Source organism: Sinocyclocheilus grahami, unplaced genomic scaffold (assembly GCF_001515645.1).
Source record: "Sinocyclocheilus grahami isolate Dianchi unplaced genomic scaffold, SAMN03320097.WGS_v1.1 scaffold997.1, whole genome shotgun sequence".
Lineage (NCBI taxonomy): Eukaryota > Metazoa > Chordata > Actinopteri > Cypriniformes > Cyprinidae > Sinocyclocheilus > Sinocyclocheilus grahami.
In genome coordinates, this window is record NW_015506176.1 from 412,949 (window position 1) to 430,584 (window position 17,636).

General features: G+C 37.2%; 1 long non-coding RNA gene across 1 annotated transcript in view; it reads left to right on the top strand.

Moving 5' to 3' along the window:
- Positions 1-16,341, top strand: part of LOC107565370 (uncharacterized) — a 19,156-nt gene extending 2,815 nt beyond the window's left edge. The window contains exons 4-9 of the long non-coding RNA XR_001606371.1: positions 126-269; positions 2,019-2,174; positions 2,249-2,420; positions 3,843-3,917; positions 4,088-4,181; positions 15,583-16,341. This is a non-coding gene — a long non-coding RNA (uncharacterized lncRNA). The remainder of the gene's footprint in view (positions 1-125; positions 270-2,018; positions 2,175-2,248; positions 2,421-3,842; positions 3,918-4,087; positions 4,182-15,582) is intronic.
- The last annotated feature ends 1,295 nt before the right edge of the window (positions 16,342-17,636 follow it).

Genomic DNA, 17,636 nt, shown 5'->3' on the forward strand with positions numbered 1-17,636 from the left:
AAAAATAAAGTGTCTCCACTGTCCAGGGCCTAATGTATACATACACACACTCACGCATACACTGTGGACAGACTGCAGAAATAATGATTATGTGCGTGTGTTGTGCATCGGTTGTCTGTTTTCAGCTCTGGCTTTTAAAAATAATTGCTGTTGGTGCTGCAGCCATATCAGAGGAAGGCCAGTAATGATTCTCGCCAGTCGTGTGGAACGCGGCATGTGGGGAAGCGGGTGGAGACAGACGCGAGAATAAAGGCGGCTATCATTTCTATGTGAGTGTGTGTGTGTGTGTGTTTGTCTGCCTGGCACATAATTATGGTTGTATAAGGTTGTGTATTCATATGGTGTGTGCGAGGTGCTATGATTACAGCGAGCGTGTGTGCAAATATACTCCAGCCCCCGTCTATAAATCAGGTGTGAATTGAAGAAACTGATGAGTCGAGAATCTCATTTGAGTGTGTGTGTGGGATCACAGAGGGATTAGAGTTGGATATAAAGCTGCACAGGTGTCTGAGACTACCTCATAACCCGCTCACACACACACACACACGCACGCAGCATTTTAATTGTCTTTCTCCTTTTCTTCATCACTTTTATTGGCTCTCCTCTACAGTGTGCGCTCTGGGTAAAGGTCACTGCGCTCCACCATCTTACTCACTCACAGCGTTACTAGCCATGAAACTAGTCTGCCTTTTAATTTAAGCTGAATTCTCCTATGCTGAAAACCTGAAATCTCATATGAGCCCAAATTGCGTCATAAAATCATAAGAGTGTAATAGTGATTTGTTCTGGGATAGAGATTTTAATGCAGGTAAAGATTAAGTTAGCACTTCTATTTTGCGTCCTTTGCAGAGGAATATTATTAGCATATTATATGTATGTATGTATATACTGTATATAGAATTTTATCTCAGCTTGTAACATTTCTCATTTCCATTTAGTTTACTTTAAGATTTCATTGAGCTTAAAGGGGTAGTTCACCCAAAAATGAGAATGCTGTCATTAATTATTCACCCTCATGTCATTCCAAACTCATAAGAAACTTCGCTCATCTTCGAACAGAAAATAAGATATTTTTGATGTAATCCGAGAGCTTTGACCGTTTCTGAATGTTCATTTTTGGTCGAACTATCCCAGAACTATACCACAACTAAATATACTAAAAACTAAAACATGATAAATAACTATATAGACATACTTTTAAAAACGAAAACTCATTAAAATGACAAAAACACAGCAAAATTACTAAAATGTTTACTAAAATTAAAATTAAAATGGAAAATATCAAAATAAAATCTCATTCAAAATATTAACAAAAACTATAATAGTATATCAGTTTTTTCCTTTGTTTTCCCTGGCAGTAAAATAAACCTGCACTTGGACCCAAAACCCTTGCTCACACGGTGTGTCTTTCCTGACCGCGCCGTGACAAGTAATACTTAACACTGATACACACAAAAGTTTGGGGTCAGTAGGATGTTTACACTCGAAAATACAAAAAAAATCATTAAAATTGAAAATATCTGTTTATTTGAATATATTTTAAAATGTAATTTTAATAATACCTGTGATGTCAAAGCTGAATTTTCAACATCAATACTCCAGTCTTCAGTGTCACATGGTCCTTCAGAAATCATTCTAATTACTAATTTGCTGCTCAAGAAACATTTTATTATCATATTGAAAATGGTTGTGCTGCTTAATATTTTTGTGGAAAACATGATGCATATATTTAGGATTCTTAGATTTTTTTTTTTATTACATACATTATAAATGTCTTTACTGTCACATTTTATCAATTTAATTTATCAATGCTTAATAGTTTCTTCAGACAAACCAGTCAATTCAAAGGTAAAAAGCTTATTACAGGTAGTCCCAAAATCAGGTCAATTAACTAGGAAGTGAACATAATAAAAGCTATTGTGTAGTTATAGTATATCTGCACATTAGGCATTATTTGAGATTTTAACATCAAAATTACACGCTTGGCCTTTAATTAGGACTAATTTCTGTCTCTTCAGGCCCGGGCGTGTGAGGGGCGACTGGCGGAGCTGCACACCCAGCTGACACACTCACAGCAGCAGATGACGGCCCTGCAGGCCAGAGACGAGGAAGTGCTCATGCTGAAGATGGAGATGGTCTCTCTCAGAGACAACTACACTGCTTAAGTAGCTCAGGTCAGCCACAGTATCCCAACCTCATTTCTATTATTCTGCTGTGTTTCTGTGTTCATTTGTCTCTTCCAGTGCAGGTTGAGGCTTTGCTCTCACAGATGGACGCTGTCAATCAGAAGTACAGCACAGCTGTGTGTGAGGCCGATGTTCTGCGGCAGTGTTTAGGAGACACACGGAGTGACAGCTCTCGACTTCACAGGGAAAGCGAGCTAGTCGTGACAATGTGAACCAGTGGGTGAAGGAGCAAAAGTAAGAATCTTGTCTTCTGCATTCAACCACAATGATCTTATTGAGAAGTAATCATTCAGTAGCATGAAATTACATTCAGTACCATGAAATGACATTGCCACAGTACTTTTTTGTAAGGGTAAAAAGCTTAAAACACAGCTGCTGGAATACTTGATTCTGGTTGGACGATTACTGCATTCTGCAGACAAATGTTTTTTGTATAATGACAACTATATTGTATAATTGATCATGACAGGCAATACCGTTATTCTTAAAACTAAAACTATTAAAAATCATTTTTTTGGTAATTGAAATAAATCTTAAATAAAATATGTTATAATTGTTAAATATTAAATATGTTAACTATTAGATGAAAAAATGATTTACATTAAAAAAAATTAGTAATGTTGCCTTGGCAACTAACGGAAATAAATGTTTATGTTGAAGTACTAAAATTGAAAATAAAAATAAAGCTTGATAGAAATATTCACAAAATCGCATAAAATGATTAAAACGTCACTATAATTCAAATGAAAACTAAACATATAAAGTATCAAATAAACCTGAATTCAAAATATTAATAAACTCTATAATAGTATATAAATAATACTAAAATAACACTGGTCCCAGGCAACTGATTTATTCTATATACTGACAAATATTATTTACTTTGAATATTTTTGTTTAGAAATTGCTAGTAAGTTTCACACACAAAAAAAAGACAAAGAAATGGCAAGTAACACGTTGAAATAAATTGAAAGTAGAAAGAATTTCGTATTTTTGTTTGTTTGTTTGTTTTGTAAAGCATACTCCAAAAATCGTTCAAAAAATATTTGTTATAGTGTAGCTTTGCTAGTTTAATGTGTTTTGTATCACTCCATCTCTTCTATCATAACAAAATAAAAATTTCAACTCAAATCAGAACTTCATGTCTATTTATGTGTTTATATTTTGTATTTTATAAGTAGCTATGTAATTAACAGTCAGTCATCATTGCCAAATAAACACCTTCATACACTTTAAAAAATGATTTTGAAATATTGAATAAATTTGAATAAAGTTAATATTATAGGAGTACCTTTGTAATGTTTTTCATTCAATTTTTTGTAGTTTGTTATGAGATTTACAAGCAATTTATGAATGAAAAAGTTTTTTTTTTTTGCAATAATGACCGTCTGGCTGAGTGTTTTCCCTTACGTAACATAAAATGTGAGTTTTTACTGCATTATATGTCGCAGATCGTATCCCATGTTGCACTGCATAGTTCCTGCTGGAACCAGTATATAGATTTACAAAGTCTAATGGTGCATCAGAACTCTTGCATCCAGAGAGAGGCAGTGTTATAATGGCTGTATCATTATCATTCAGCATCATGGTTCATTGTGACAGCAACTCGCAGCTTCCTCACTGCAGCCCATTATCTCTGCCCCTGCTCCACTCCAGGCACACTAATGAGAAACTGGCACTCAAGATCAAAGACCAGAGCAGGAAGATCATCCACCTGACAGCTGAGAGAGAGTAAGCCCCGCTCACCCTGTCCAAAGCTGTTTCCGCTCCTCTCAGCTGGAGTGTGTACAAACATGGATTTTAGGTCCAAGTAGCAGGGAATGTGCGTGCAAAGATACGGTGAGAGGGTACACTTATGTGAAATGGGTTTAGGCTGTAATGTTTGTCCTGTCTTCATGCAGTCACCTTCAGGAGAATGTGAAGGGTTTATAGGGGGAAATCAGGAGGCTGAAAGCAGAGCTGGATAGAGAGAGAATGGAAGCAGAGCGAATGAAGGTAACACACACTCCAGCGCAAAGCCTCTAACACACTCCAGATGGTTTTATCAGTATCAATTTTTAAGTTGAAGTCAACATGAAACCGAAGTCTTACTACCGTATTGTGACATATTTCAGAGTGAAACGACTATTGAGTAAGAAAAAAATGTTCTGCGGCACTTAATCAGTTACTGACTGGACTGTGAAAGCTGGTCATTGCATACAGAAATGGAGGCAGATCTGAATGCGACTGGCTTAACTGCAGACTTGCATAGACACTGAGTTAGTCACATCATGGGAAGAGCAAGTTATAACATTCTGATTAAAGATTTTAAAAAGTAAACAATCAACCAATCAATAATACACTACCATTCAAAAGTTTGGAGGCAGTACAATTGATTTATTTAGTTTAAATTTGTATTCAATTATTTATTTATGTTTTTAAGAAATTAGGGGCACATTAAACAATGATCAAAAGCGACAGTTGTTAATGTTCCAAAAGGTTTCCAAATAAATGCCGTTCTTTTAATTCATCAAAGCGTACGTAAAAAAAAAAACGTATCGTGTTTTCCACAAAACTATTTAGCAGCACTGTTTTCGACAGTGATGATGATCAGAAATGTTTATTGAGCAGCTAACTATATTATATTAATATATTAGAATGATTTCTGAAGGAAAATCATGTGACACTGAAGACTGGAGTGATGAGGCTGAAAATTCAGCCCGGACAAATGACGTTTTAAAATATATTAAATTTTATATTGTAATCATTTTTCACAATATTACTATTTTTACTATTTGAGTTTTTTGATCAAATGAATGCAGCCTTGAAGAGCACAAGAGACTTTAAAAGCATTCAAAAATATTACCCCAAATATATATAAAATAGATTCTCGGCTCAATTTGCTCGCAATAAGTCCAGTAACATGCGTTAAGAAAATCCATTTTGATTTCATGTTGGCTTTAAATTGTATATATATATATATATATATATATATAAGATATTAGATTGCCTTTGATCCTGTAATTGGTCACCATTTTAGTCACATTTTTTGCATTTTAATGTTTAACGTTGCATTTTAAAAGTTACATTAATTTTACATGGTCCCGCTGTGTGTTTTGTCTGATGAATATGAAAGTACAAATAATCCATGTAGCCCTCCAGTGATCTGCATGCTTAATAGTTATACTTATAACAAAATACTGTTCCAAATCCTTGCCGATTGAGAGAATGATCAATTATACCCTGTAGAATGTGTATTTCTCTTTATTTGTGTATTCTTGGTCATATATTTTGATAAGATTCTTATCTTATTTGTAACAATCAACTCAACTCACAAGTTACAATCGTCATTGAGTGAATATTAACATTGACCTCTGTGGCAAACAGGCCATACCTCTAATCTTCAGTATAAACCGGTCTTATATGCAGGTTTTGCCTCAAATCACCTGTCCAGTTTGATCTTTCTTCTTCTCCTCTTATAATTCCTGAATGACCCGTGCTGGCCATTTCCTATTACACCTCTCCCTGTCTTATTATTCTTTCTCTCTTCCTCTATTCTCTGTTATCCCGTACTCATGCATAACATCAGCGAGGCCATCTTTGTTGTGATTAGGTTGGTATTTCTATCAGATGCAGAGAAAAGGTGTCCTATAACCGTGTCACCATTAGCCATCTCATTCTGGAGCGCATGTCCTCTCGCCGCGGAATGATCCTGCTCTGTAGGTACAGGCTTATCCTCTGTAATGTGGTCTGATCTGATTCACACTTGTGAAATTGGAAAGGAGAAGTCTAGAGATGATTGGAGAACTTTTGGCATAGTAGTGGCCGAGGGCTGGAGCTGCCGGTCTGAACCCAATCATTGGGGTGTTGTTGACTGTCCTGATGAGCCCGTCCTGCAGGGGTGAACCCATTCTCCTCCCTGTTTGTTCTCAAGGTCCAGGACCTGCTCCACATGCCACCTTATTCCATTACTGATGAAGGAGCAGCAGAGTCAGAGATCTGCTCAGGCCTGACTTTACAGAGTTAGTACTTCAGAAGTTTTATTCAAAGAAAAGTCAAAGAGCCAGTGAAGGGTCTGGTATTGTTACCACAGAAAGTCTTGACTAATAGTGCATTTTTGAAGAAACGGTTCACCCAAAATTGAAAAATTCTGTCATCATTTAGTTTACCAAACCTCTATGAGTTTATTTCTTTCTTGGAACACAAACAGTGAATTTTTATGATTTATTGCTGTAGCTCTCACCAAATATGGTGCCGTTAAATGTTCTTTGTCAGGTTTGATGTCTGTGACATTTGGTCATGAGAGACTTGAGAACCCAGCTGGATCAGTAGTTTGAAATGGCACCAAGTACATACAACTTTTGTAGTCCATTGGACATCTTTGGTGGACATGGACATGATGATGGTAAAAGAAATGGCTTAAATTTCGGACTGTTCCTCAAAGTTAAAATGTCTACTGAAGACTTGGAATGTATTATCATACAGTATGTTTTAACAAAGGTGCTTTACTGCTAATATTAATATTTGAAATTATACCTATTCAAAAACATGTGGCCCAGCTAACATGCAAATATATTTGCCACACACCACATGACATTAATTCAGATAATATTTTGTTTTCATTTTAATTTTAGTTTGAGTAATTTTGTTTTGTGTTTTCTTCATTTTTAGTATTTGGTTTTTATATTTCTATTTAGCTTTTTTTTAACTTATTTTATATCAGGTCATTTTTATCCAATATATTAATATGTTCTTTTATTTCAGCATTATTACAATTAACAAAAATGCGTTGCTTAACTTTATACATCTCTGATTTCTAAGAGCTTGGCATATGTGTTTGAAACCAGATTGTTAAGAGTTTCTTTCTTTTTTTCATTGTGAACACTCTCATACATCATTGACTCATGAGCCACTTTTACTGGTTTTATTATGGTGTTTGTTTGACATATTCATTCCCTTTGATTATATTGAAAGAAGGGGCCTGAATTTTCTTTAAAAAAGAAAAAAAAACACGTTTTGTGTTTCACAGTGTTAATTTTGACAGCAAATTTTGATTTACTTTTAGTCATAGTCTTTTGAATAAAATGGCATTTAGTTTTAGTCATATTTTAGTCATCTGAATTGTTTTTAGTTTTAGTCGACTAAATATCATAAGATTTTAGTCGACTAAATCTGCAGTAAATGTAGTCGGCTAAAATCTAATGGGTTTAGTTACAGTGCATTAATTAATAATTTCTCTAAAATTTCCAATCTCATTATATAGGTTTGATATTACATTTTTATCATGATAGACACCGGTTTAACTGCGTTGGCACACAACATGCCTTTATGTTCAAATTAAATAAAACCACTTCTCATAAAGAACAAGAACATGGTCTTATTTTTAATGAAATACCAATGGTTATACAGGCTTTATAGCAACTTGTTTACCATATTCTTCATTCTTTCAAGCAGACATATTTATTTCTATAAATCAATTTAGATTAATCTTTAGGGCTACTAAAGTTTTTCAGTCAAGAGCAGTGCGTGATTTTCTGTCTTTCTTTTGTTGCTTGATTAACATCAATGACTCGGGCAAAAGCAACTAAATTAGGCTGCTGTCCCTTTAAAACCGAATGCACAGCTGCAATTGATGCAATGTACTGATACACGTTCTCCCTACTGTTTACGTTCACTTAAGACGTAATCAACTGTGTTTATGTGAATACTCGTCAAAACGGACAATTCGACACAATTTTGTGTGCAATCCGTTCATGCGAAAGAGTACTCGCGCACTGTGAGAGGCGCTTTCTGTGTGTGTGTGCTTCAGTGTCTGCTCTCAGAAAACCGGACCGAATTGAGTTCTCTCTTGCGTCGTCAGATTTATCCATATGTCTGCTCTTCTCTTACTCCCACATATTGACATTTTTTTAAGTTTTATGCGACGTGCAGCAAGTGTATGTTAGCTTATGTCCCGCCGGTTCTTATGTACGCATCTAACCTCCGAACCACGCAGCAGATTCGTTCTGAATGAATCTCTTCCCAAATCGTCCCTCCCTAACATTTTCGTCTCGTTTTTATTCGTTGACGAAAAGGTCAATAGATTTGCGTCATAGTTTTTGTCATTCAAAAAGAGTTTTAGTTCGTTATCCTCTTGTTGTCGTCGGTGAAAATTATTTGTCAACGAAATTAACAATGGTGTTTCACTGAAAAAAAGTTGTACAGGTTTGTAAAAACGTGAGGGTAAGCAAATAAAGATAATTAATAATAATAATAATAATGATCATTTTTGGGTGAACTATTTCTTTAAGTGCGCGTGTAAATTTTTGTTGGTAGATGTGAAACCAGTAGAAAGGACAAACAACATCCACAATGCCCATTTGCTGAGTACTGATACCAAAGTAAAGCTCAGCTAATGTTCTTCTAGGACACCCCAAGTACCTTCAGGACAGAGTAAATACAAATAAATAGATAGGAGAGGAAATGGCTTGTAGGCTTGTGGTTTATTTATGACAGGCAGGGCTTCTTCTGCATGCATGAATTCCCAGCTTTCATTAAGTGTCATTACTAGACAAATCTGCTGAGACCTGACATACAGCCCGATTCGAGGCAGCATGTATATGGATGGACTCTTCCAAGAAGAAGGGGCTTGATCCTTTGGATGAGTAGATTCAGCTGTTAGTAAATACAGAACAGTTTGACTGCTTGATTTGTTGTGATAAATAACTTATAATAGCCTCAGTCGTTCCATCAGAAAGCGATGGTCGTGTTTATACCACTGCGGAGGAGGGCATATATGGTCGCATTTAATGGTTGTTTTTTTTTTAACTAATGTATAGATTTTAGAAGAGAAATAAAACAGAGATGCTTTTACAAGACATGCTTTCCCCCCAAACCTTGCTATTCATTAGCAATTTCCACTTTCCAGTTGACTTCTTGCGACGTCCCCTGATTGATAGAAAGCCTGCCATATTTATTTGGATATCAGGGAATGAAATATTCATATTGTATGCTTTTCCAAGCAGAAGTTATCTGGGTGCAGCGTAAATGGTACTTGGGATTAGATTTTCACAGCAGATTGCAGTTATTAAAGAGAAAAAAAGGAGGGGGTTACAGGGAAGCTGCCATCTTTTTTTGTTGGTAGATGTGAAACCAGTAGAAAGGACAAACAACATCCACAATGCCCATTTGCTGAGTACTGATACCAAAGTAAAGCTCAGCTAATGTTCTTCTAGGACACCCCAAGTACCTTCAGGACAGAGTAAATACAAATAAATAGATAGGAGAGGAAATGGCTTGTAGGCTTGTGGTTTATTTATGACAGGCAGGGCTTCTTCTGCATGCATGAATTCCCAGCTTTCATTAAGTGTCATTACTAGACAAATCTGCTGAGACCTGACATACAGCCCGATTCGAGGCAGCATGTATATGGATGGACTCTTCCAAGAAGAAGGGGCTTGATCCTTTGGATGAGTAGATTCAGCTGTTAGTAAATACAGAACAGTTTGACTGCTTGATTTGTTGTGATAAATAACTTATAATAGCCTCAGTCGTTCCATCAGAAAGCAATGGTCGTGTTTATACCACTGCGGAGGAGGGCATATATGGTCGCATTTAATGGTTTTTTTTTTTAACTAATGTATAGATTTTAGAAGAGAAATAAAACAGAGATGCTTTTACAAGACATGCTTTCCCCCCAAACCTTGCTATTCATTAGCAATTTCCACTTTCCAGTTGACTTCTTGCGACGTCCCCTGATTGATAGAAAGCCTGCCATATTTATTTGGATATCAGGGAATGAAATATTCATATTGTATGCTTTTCCAAGCAGAAGTTATCTGGGTGCAGCGTAAATGGTACTTGGGATTAGATTTTCACAGCAGATTGCAGTTATTAAAGAGAAAAAAAGGAGGGGGTTACAGGGAAGCTGCCATCTTCTGGGGAGGCAATCTATTTCTTTTCACGCAGACTTGGAGCGGCTGCATAGCCTCTTAATGCACTGGAGCAAAAGTGCTTTGGTCCGCAACCTTTCACGCCTTCCTCTCCCTTTTATATGATTGAATACTTAATAACTTTGACTTTGCTTTGAAAGCCTGCGCCATGGGGCCTGTTCGGTTGGCTCGTGGTGAGGCTGGCGTACCTGAGTGTTTGTCTGCTGCTAACTGCCCTTATTACCGGCTGTCTGTCAGCCTCTTGCCCACAGCTCATCCGGCGTCATATGCATCTTCTGTACGTCATCTCGCACTCTTTATCTTAATATCAGTGTGACTTTTAGGCTGATTTCACACTTATGATGTGTTTTTTGTCTCTTATGATTGTTGCTTGTCACATTGTACAATGTGACCTTGGTTAAAAGCCTATGTAGACTGTGCGACAATTTTTTTTAATGTCAGGCTGTGTAATAGTTTGGTCATAACTGACAGCTTTTACTGGGGTTCAGTCGCCTCATATGCTCATTGACATGCAAAAATAAAAATGGTACTTTGCATGCTAGAAATGAAAAAAAGCTCAATTTGACGGTACGTTTGCATGACAACAAATGTACTAAAAACGAAAACGTTTTTCTTTTGCGTTTTTGAAAAGTTTCACATACAGATGACAGCATTGTCTAAAATGATTCCTGTTCACACAGATCCACAAACTGAACTACTGGATACACAACAACAACAGTCCCACATTGACAAGCGTTTGTGTGAAAGTACTTGCAGCTCTGGTTTAAAAGAGTAAAAGGCATTTTTGTAACTTCTGGAGAGAAGTGGTGCAGACACTGGACAAACTTTTCAGTTCCCATGTGTTGTCCGATGGTCATCGCACATGCTATTATATGGAGAGTACTTTAAAAAGGCTGTGTGTTCAGCTGTGTTTGTATACGCTAAGTGCTTGTGTCAAAACTGAAGTGGTCAAAAGCTGCCCTGCAATGAAAGAAATATTTTACCAGTTTGTCTCAATTGCAACAAATGTGGCCACTTTACACCTGTGTAAACCTGTCCAAACCTGACATCACCACTAGTCTTTTTTCACATTGTACCTTTGATTCCAAACTCCAGTGTGTTATTTAGGTATGCACTCTATTATTTTGTAATACATTTCCTAAATGCATGTCTATCTTTTATATTTACTTCTATAATATCAACATGAATTGATGGGTTTTAGGATGGATATACATGTACAGTGGGGCAAAAAAGTATTTAGTCAGCCACCAATTGTGCAAGTTCTCCCACTTAAAAAGATGAGAGAGGCCTGTAATTTTCATCATAGGTATACCTCAACTATGAGAGACAAAATGAGAAAAGAAAATCCAGAAAATCACATTGTAGGATTTTTAAAGAATTAATTGGTAAATTCCTCGGTAAAATAAGTATTTGGTCACCTACAAACAAGCAAGATTTCTGGCTCTCACAGACCTGTAACTTCTTCTTTAAGAGGCTCCTCTGTCCTCCACTCGTTGCCTGTATTAATGGCATCTGTTTGAACTTGTTATCAGTATAAAAGACACCTGTCCACAACCTCAAACAGTCACACTCCAAACTCCACCATGGCCAAGACCAAAGAGCTGTCAAAGGACACCAGAAACAAAAGTGTAGACCTGCACCAGGCTGGGAAGACTGAATCTACAATAGGTAAGCAGCTTGGTGTGAAGAAATCAACTGTGGGAGCAATTATTAGAAAATGGAAGACATACAAGACCACTGATAATCTCCCTCGATCTGGGGCTCCACGCAAGATCTCACCCCGTGGGGTCAAAATGATCACAAGAACTGTGAGCAAAAATCCCAGAACCACACGGGGAGACCTAGTGAATGACCTGCAGAGAGCTGGGACCAAAGTAACAAAGGCTACCATCAGTAACACACTGCGCCGCCAGGGACTCAAATCCTGCAGTGACAGACGTGTCCCCCTGCTTAAGCCAGTACATGTCCAGGCCCGTCTGAAGTTTGCTAGAGAGCATTTGGATGATCCAGAAGAGAATTGGGAGAATGTCATATGGTCAGATGAAACCAAAATAGAACTTTTTAGTAAAAACTCAACTTGTCGTGTTTGGAGGAGAAAGAATGCTGAGTTGCATCCAAAGAACACCATACCTACTGTGAAGCATGGGGGTGGAAACATCATGCTTTGGGGCTGTTTTTCTGCAAAGGGACCAGAACGACTGATCCGTGTAAACGAAAGAATGAATGGGGCCATGTATCATGAGATTTTGAGTGAAAACCTCCTTCCATCAGCAAGGGCATTGAAGATGAAACATGGCTGGGTCTTTCAGCATGACAATGATCCAAAACACACCGCCCGGGCAACGAAGGAGTGGCTTCGTAAGAAGCATTTCAAGGCCCTGGAGTGGCCTAGCCAGTCTCCAGATCTCAACCCCATAGAAAATCTTTGGAGGGAGTTGAAAATCCATGTTGCCCAGCGACAGCCCCAAAACATTACTGCTCTAGAGGAGATCTGCATGGAGGAATGGGCCAAAATACCAGAAACCGTGATCCCAGAACCACACAGGGGGATCTAGTGAATGACCTGCAGAGAGCTGGGACCAAAGTAACAAAGGCTACCATCAGTAACACACTGCGCCGCCAGGGACTCAAATCCTGCAGTGCCAGACGTGTCCCCCTGCTTACGCCAGTACATGTCCAGGTCCGTCTGAAGTTTTCTAGAGAGCATTTGGATGATCCAGAAGAGGATTGTGAGAATGTCATATGGTCAGATGAAACCAAAATAGAACTTTTTGGTAAAACCTCAACTTGTCGTGTTTGGAGGAGAAGGAATGCTGAGTTGCATCCAAAGAACACCATACCTACTGTGAAGCATGGGGGTGGAAACATCATGCTTTGGGGCTGTTTTTCTGCAAAGGGACCAGGACGACTGATCCGTGTAAACGAAAGAATGAATGGGGCCATGTATCGTGAGATTTTGAGTGAAAACTTCCTTCCATCAGCAAGGGCATTGAAGATGAAACGTGGCTGGGTCTTTCAGCATGACAATGATCCAAACACACCGCCCGGGCAACGAATGAGTGGCTTCGTAAGAAGCATTTCAAGGTCCTGGAGTGGTCTAGCCAGTCTCCAGATCTCAACCCCATAGAAAATCTTTGGAGGGAGTTGAAAATCCGTGTTGCCCAGCGACAGCCCCAAAACATTACTGCTCTAGAGGAGATCTGCATGGAGGAATGGGCCAAAATACCAGCAACAGTGTGTGAAACCTTGTGAAGACTTACAGAAAACGTTTGACCTCTGTCATTGCCAACAAAGGGTATATAACAAAGTATTGAGATTAAATTTTGTTATTGACCAAATACTTATTTTCCACCATAATTTGCAAATAAATTCTTTAAAAATCCTACAATGTGATTTTCTGGATTTTTTTTCCTCATTTTGTCTCTCATAGTTGAGGTATACCTATGATGAAAATTACAGGCCTCTCTCATCTTTTTAAGTGGGAGAACTTGCACAATTGGTGGCTGACTAAATACTTCTTTTCTCCACTGTACATGACACATATGTCCAAAAATGTATTACACGAACATAAATGCACATGCAGTAGATATATTTGTTTATATATAATATTGTTCCAATTTCTAATATGTGGTGAACGCTGTGGTGTGAAATTGTCCTTAATGAAGCCCTATCTATTCCACCATAAGTACTGTGGTTGAAGGCTTTTTATTCATGTCGTCTGACTCTTTGTGCATGCTGAAAAACTGTGAGGTCAGCTGTACGTATTCGATGAACATTCGTGTCAAATCTGAAACATATGTTAGGCCTTTGATTCCAAACCCCAGTATGCTGCCGTCATCAACCGTAACTTTTCTACCATTTTTATTCACGTTTTTGTCACTTTGAATTCAGCACCAAATCTTTCAACACCTGAAACAGCACTTGCAATAGTAGTTCACTTCCGTTACTTGCGTACGGATTATGTTCCTACTAGTACTGTCAAACGATTAATCACATCCAAAATAAAAGTTTTAGTTTTCATAATATATGTGTGTGTACTGTGTAAATGTATTATGTACAGTATATACAGTATAAATACACACACATGCATGTATACATTTCAGAAAAATATGTTATGTTCATATATTATATATATATATATAATACAAATTATATGAATATGTAAATACATGTAAATATTTTCTAAATATATGCTTTATGTGTGTGTATTTATATACACATAATAAATATACACAGTACACACACATATATTATGTAAACCAAAACGTTTATTTTTGGATGCGATTAATCGCGATTAATCGTTTGACAGCGCTAGTTCCTACCCACTGTGAACCACACCTGAGTTCAAATAAATTGCACCCCAGACCATCTTTTGAAGAGAACTCGGTTGCTGTTTATAAGAAAATGAACCGAACTCTGACGTCAAATGGCACCAAAAGCTATGGTGTGAAATGAAGGGCTGTAAGTGCTGTGGTTGTAGGCTCTTTATTCAGGCGCCGACTGTCTCTCTCTCCATTTCTCTCTCTCCCTCCATCCCCTCTTTCGCTGACACGCACAGAGCTCATTAGCACATGGAGTGCTCTCAGCCCTCGCTGAATGTGACCCTGCCTAATTGTGCAGCAGGTTCATTTGCTCGCCCTGCATGATGTAGTGATTGCTTATTTGTTCTCCTCAGGGCTTCTCTCGCACATTAAAATGATTGACGCATTTCATTCAGGGTACATTTACAGAGCTTTATTTGATAAGCTCATGCCCAAGGTACCCACATCCATCTTATTCTCATGCTCAAAAGTTATAATGTCTACCACTGCGGATTATTATTCATGCAGCTGATTGTTTCCCCGGTTAATTATCTGTGTTTGAATAATTTTGCATGTGCAAGCCTGTTTATCCTTCCGGAATTAAGCAGCGCAAAAGGTCTCGCATTAGCCATGCCGCTGAAGTCAACGACGAGCCCATTGTATATTCTAAGCTTTCTGAGACAGACAGTGAAGAGTTCGGGGAATACGAGGAACGGTGATTTTCTCCTTAAATAAAGGGTGAAATTTGCATGCAGCCACAGAGACACTGTGCGTAAAAAGAGATACATATTTGGCTAATAAGCTGGATTTGTTTTCCACAGAGAGCATAAGGCTCGACTAAAAACCTTGATGAACTGTTCAAGAATGAGAGTGCTCATTATATTATATGTATATTCGTCAGTAGCCTTTGACCTTTCATCTTCCACGCAACAGTGGTCAGACCTTCAGTGCTCTCAGAAATCAAAAGCAGAGCTAGGAAGAAGCCAAAGCCGGTCAAGAAAGAGAAAGAGAGAGATGCAGTTAGAATAAAGTATCTATCTGCCAATGTCATGCGCGAGAGTGTAATTATGATGGACATGTCTGGAAATAATGGTTGTTTAGTTAATTGGAGGAGCCCATTGAAGCAGTAATGACCTTGTTTATGAGGTGGCTGTAAATAAAATTGTATGTTGTTTATTCTTACAGTGAAGAATGAGGCAGAGGAAGAAGAAAGCACTTCCTGACCACCAGCAGCGCAAGTCTGTGCCAGTCAGTGCCTGATCGACGTGGATGGCTATAGAATTGTTTTCTGCAAACAAACTCACTCTTCGATCCTTTCTTCATCACTGACTCGATGAGTTCTAGAAAAATACGATTATCAAATGATGACTTATAATGACCTTATGACATATAAATGTCCAAAATAGCCAATCAAATCAATTTGCCGACTTCTGTCCATCAAACACACTCAATTGTCTGTCTGTCTGTCTCCTATTTGGCAAATTCCCAGCATTATGGTAAAAGGGTCTTGTTGTGGTGCATGTACTTCAGATACGAGGTATGCTGAGAGGCTAGTGAATGTTTGTTCCATTCCTGAAACCAGTCATTAGTCTCGAAAAAGGACTAAACTTCTGAATGATCATCCAAAAGCAAAACATCTCTATGTTTGCACAAAGGAAAGGAATAGAATACAGTGTGATAAATGTTTACAAAAAGGAGAATCATTATGTTCCTGGTTTGTTTGTTGAAGTTGTAAAAAATACTGGTTTACTTTGGATGTTTGTACTTGTAGTAAAAGTGTTGTAGAATGTGCAAGCAAAATTTATATTATGATTCTGACATTTGACCCACAAATTTCATGGTTAAATGCAGGTGCACAGACCCAAAATAGTTCATGCATATGATTTTTTTAATATTTTTGTTGTTAATGCCATGCCCTACTGTTTGAGCTTCAGAAAAGCGCACGCACACAAAATCAAACTTTAAGATTTAGGGGAAAAAATTAAATGCTGTTTATAATGTTCACATTTTGTGAAAAACAGATGTTTTTAAAACAGTTGTTAAAAACAGTTTTAAAAATCATATGATCTCCTGTTTACTTTTTTAGTAATGTGTAAAAAATATGAATGTTAAAGGTTTACTGTTTTTACCTGATTTTAATTTTTAATTTTTTTAGTTTGTGATTTTTGGTTAATTGTATTGAATTCATTTAAGATCAGTTGACCCAGAACATAACGATTACTTCCAGAATATTAACATAATACAAGGGATAAATAAAGAAACACTAAAGTGCATAAACAAACCTGAACCAGCATGAGAATTCATGTCTAAACTGGACTTTCCATCTGAGTACTCATCGTAAAAATTATTACATCTCATCTGTTGATGAAACCTGATTCATTTCGTAATAGCTCTGTACTAAGTATCTGATGCCCTTCGTGTTCATTTATATACTGACATCAGCTGCTAATTTATTTTTGTCTTTCAAATCAAATTTGTTGACGTGCAATACTTACATTTTTAATGAACATTCTACTGTGAATTTTGTGCCTAGTTACATTTCTACTTCACAGAGATGAATGAGTGAGTGAATTCTAATGGCAAGTAAAGTTTCAATGCTGTTTCTGTCATAGTTTGTGGTTTAAAAAAGTTAAAGGTAATGCTTGTATTTGCACATTAATCAACCATGTAATAATGCCTCATATGACTGATAGCTTAATAACTAACATTTGAATGGATTTTACGTTGAAGGCAATGGAAACCTGATTCATTTCGTAATAGCTCTGTACTAAGTATCTGATGCCCTTCGTGTTCATTTATATACTGACATCAGCTGCTAATTTATTTTTGTCTTTCAAATCAAATTTGTTGACGTGCAATACTTACATTTTTAATGAACATTCTACTGTGAATTTTGTGCCTAGTTACATTTCTACTTCACAGAGATGAATGAGTGTGTGAATTCTAATGGCAAGTAAAGTTTCAATGCTGTTTCTGTCATAGTTTGTGGTTTAAAAAAGTTAAAGGTAATGCTTGTATTTGCACATTAATCAACCATGTAATAATGCCTCATATGACTGATAGCTTAATAACTAACATTTGAATGGATTTTACGTTGAAGGCAATGAAAAGATTTCAGTGATGTCGTATCATTCAGCCAGCAACATTAATAGCACTTTTAAATGATTAAATAATGTCATGCCTTATTCACTATGTCATCGTGCAGTTCCTAAAAACACAAATCAGTCAATAAATGTGAT